Raw genomic sequence first — 3,662 nt, 5'->3', positions numbered from 1 at the left:
AAAGAGTGTGCATCTCTCAAAGGGCCTAGAGAAAAGGGAATAGGCTCAGAGACGGGAACCTGTTGGGGTCATTATTAGATACACTACTCAAGCTGTTTTCTTGCTCTGAGGCCGGGGCTGCCTCCTAGCAGCAGAGTCTAAGAGTAGCTCCGTGGTCCCAGTAGGGAGAGTGGTTCCTCCGAGGCGATTAGGAGAGGTGATTGGAAAGAGCCTTGGTAACTTCTCAGAGCCCAGTCATTGGGAATTTGGAAGACCTTGGAAAGACTGACTGGCGGGCTAGGGGTGCATGGAGTACTTTGATTAGTGACAGTCTTTTTTCCAGTGACCTGGCTCTTTGCAACCATAGCAGAAACTAGAAGGTTTTTGGTTTTGTTCCTTCAGTTGTTGGAGTTGAGCATTGAGAATTTTACGGTCTTCCTTGCAGGTAGCAAGTGTGCTGATTTGTCAGATTAAATCTGGAGGGGACATAGATTCCCATCCCATCATGGTCCTTTTAACTAAAGGAGAAAGATCCTGGTTGGTAAACAGAGTTCGGTGCTAGCCTGGTGCATTCAACATTTAAAGACTGGAAACTTTTTTTTTTTTTTTTTTTGAGAGAGAGAGAGAGAGAGAGAGAGAGTGAAAGCATGAGCAGGGGAGAGAGCGGAGGGGGAGGGAGAGGCTCCGTGCTTGGCTTGGAACCTGACAAAGGGCTAAGCCCAAAGGTACTGATTAAAATAGGGTTGTTTTGTTTTGTTTTGTTTTGTTTTCTATAAGCCATGTTTTTTCAATTTAATTTTGAGAGAAACAAGTTTGGGGAGAACAAAGGTTACCCATAATGCCCATTGAAGTTCTAAATTACCTTTTTAGTTTTTGACAATGCCCTTGTGCGGTTGGGGGGAAGGAACAGAGGGAGTGAATCTTAAGCAGGCACCATGCCCAGCATGGAGCCCCACTTGGGGCTCGATCTCATGACCCTGACTGAGATCATGCCTGAGCCAAAGTTGAGTCGGATACCTGACCGACTGAGCCACCCAGGCGCCCCTAAGTTGCTTTAGATTGAGTCCATCCACTTTGTTAGAAATGCATATGAGGAGGGACCCCAGTAGGGCCGGGCACCCTCAAGGCACTTTGGTGACTGAGATCCCGTTTCTGAGTTGTTTTTTTTCTTTAGAGCAGAAAGAAAAAAAAAAATAAATAAATAACAGGTTCAACAGGAAAAGCCTATTTCCAGGAGGAATCGGTATAAAGGCCTGCACAGTTCCAATAGGACAGCCCAGTTTCAAAAGAATTAGACTTGAGGCCACTGTTTCAAGAGGGACCGTCTAGTTCTGAAAGTGAGTCAGCCCAAAGGCTAACACAGTCTTAATGGGAACAGTCCCAATTCCAAACACGAGTGGAACCGAAGGCCCAAGGGACACCTGCAGAAAGGACAAAGCCTTTAAACCCATCCTGAAGAAAGGCTGGAGACCTCAGGAAGCTGGGGCTCGAAATCAAGGAGAAAGCATAGCTTCAAACTCCAGGAGCAGCTAGAAAGCCGTGGGCTCGGTTGTTTCCGTGGGTATTGGCATATTTGCTCACCAGCCTCAGCATTGTCGAGGCGGTCTCAGGATCTGACTTCTGACACCAGATAATATTAACCTCGACTATAAAACGGCCAGCTATCTTACCAGCAAGAAAGGATTTATCTGAGACTAGAGAATTCGGGAGAAGCACGCTCCGGCACAGCCATGGGTAAGTCTGGAGAACAAAGTGCAGAGGAAATGGGGGAACCGGAAGTGCCCTTGTAAAGGATATTGGAGCAAGCTGGGAGGGTGAAGTGTAGTGGCCTTTTATTGGCTGAGTTGTGAGTCCCGTTGGCTGGGCTGTTGCCAGGGGAGTAGAAAATCTTCCTCTGGGGGTAGTAGAAGTAGTAGCTGAGGTACTAGGTACTTGGAAGTTGTGTCTCTTCCCGTTGGGCCTGCAAGGGACAGTGAGTGATAGACTGTTCGAGCTCCCCCTGCTGGCCTCCTGACTCATTCTCATTTCCGCATTGGTATTTCTTGGTTCTTTCCTACTGTCTTACTGCGGCAAGTACTAAATATGCCTTACCCATCCTGTGTATATATTTTACCTTTTTTTTTTTTTTAAGATTTTTTTATTAAAAAAAATTTTAAATTCTTCTTATTTAAAAAAAAATTTTTTTTTAACATTTATTTATTTTTGAGACAGAGAGAGACAGAGCATGAATGGGGGAGGGTCAGAGAGAGAGGGAGACACAGAATCCGAAACAGGCTCCAGGCTCTGAGCCGTCAGCCCAGAGCCCGATGCGGGGCTCGAACTCGTGGACCGCGAGATCGTGACCTGAGCTGAAGTCGGACGCTTAACCGACTGAGCCACCCAGGCGCCCCTCTTATTATTTTTTAAAGTGGGCTCCACACCCAACGTGGGCTTAAACTCACGACCACGAGATCAAGAGTCACGTGCTCCACCAACTGAGCCAGCCAGGCTGCCCCTAAGATTTTATTTGTAAGTAATCTCCACATCCAGCGTGGGACTCGAACTTACAACCCTGAGATCACGAGTCGCGTGCTCTACCGACTGAGCCAGCCGGGCACCCCTACACTTTACCTTTTTTGATCAAAAACCTTTTCGTTGGCCTGAAGAGACTTACTCTGTTCTCCTTGCTAATAAATACTGACCATATATTTGTACGTATGCAAAATTATTCATAGAGTACAGTCTCCTAGGAAGTACTAATTTCATCTTTTGTCTTTTGATCTTTGTCCCTCCTTCTTCTTGGAATTTGGACTATAAAGTACGCATTGCGAATAGAGACCTAGCTGGGAACGACTCTCCTTGACCGTGTCCGAGTAAGTAATGCGAACTGTATTTTCTAGGATCTGTGGCCTTTATGGTTTCATGTTAGAACTTACCAAAGCCTAACATCCACGAAACTTGGAATGCAGAAGCGAAATAGGATTCAGTCAGGTTTTGGAGTCATCTGTGTAGAAGGAGACAGAAGGATAGGGCTTTCCGGACGCTTGTTTCCAGCCTGTTTTCCTCATTCTTTGTGATGCGCGTCAGTGTTCCCAACCCGCCACCAACGGCTAGACTTCCATCTGACCCCCGAGCAGTAGGCTTCTCCAGTTGTCTCCACTGTCCGACTTTGAAGAGCCAGCACAGTCGAGATTTCCTGCGATCTGTCATGTGCCCACCTGGAAACAAATTTCTACCATCACGGGTTGCGTGTTCTACTCCCCTCTTCCCTAGATCCGGTTCATACAAGGTCGAATTTGTGTAGTCAACACCTGTTGTGTTAATACTGCGAGTGTCCGTCTGCGTGTTCCTGATTGCGGTATGACGGCCACACGGGTGCAGTCCAGAAGAATTACGTGAGACTTTATCCTTCTGCTCTGTGCAGCGACCGCTGTGACCCAGATCTTCCCTCTGAAACCTGGCACGTTCCTCGTTACCGGCAGATTCCGGGTGTTTTGTGTCGCTTCTCGCCTAATCCCTCAGTAGGTTTTCAGTGAAGTTGAATTCTGTGTGATTAAAAGTATATGCATTCCCCCCCCCCCCCAATGAATGCTTCTATAGTTTTCCTTTGAAACATTTTATTAAAAGGTCCCATTGATTTAAGGATTTTCAGATCAAACTTTGTCATTTTCTACATTTATTATGCATTCTGACTCAACTGTATT

General features: G+C 46.4%; 1 long non-coding RNA gene across 1 annotated transcript; it reads left to right on the top strand.

Annotated features, from left to right (window-relative positions):
- Positions 1–598: 598 nt before the first annotated feature.
- Positions 599–3,281, top strand: LOC123605323. Its single transcript, XR_006715721.1, has 2 exons — positions 599–1,713; positions 2,778–3,281. It is a non-coding gene; the product is annotated as an uncharacterized LOC123605323 (long non-coding RNA).
- The last annotated feature ends 381 nt before the right edge of the window (positions 3,282–3,662 follow it).

This window comes from Leopardus geoffroyi, chromosome A2 (genome assembly GCF_018350155.1).
Source record: "Leopardus geoffroyi isolate Oge1 chromosome A2, O.geoffroyi_Oge1_pat1.0, whole genome shotgun sequence".
Lineage (NCBI taxonomy): Eukaryota > Metazoa > Chordata > Mammalia > Carnivora > Felidae > Leopardus > Leopardus geoffroyi.
The sequence above is the reverse complement of the archived record's forward strand: the minus strand, read 5'-3'. Positions and strand labels throughout refer to the sequence as shown.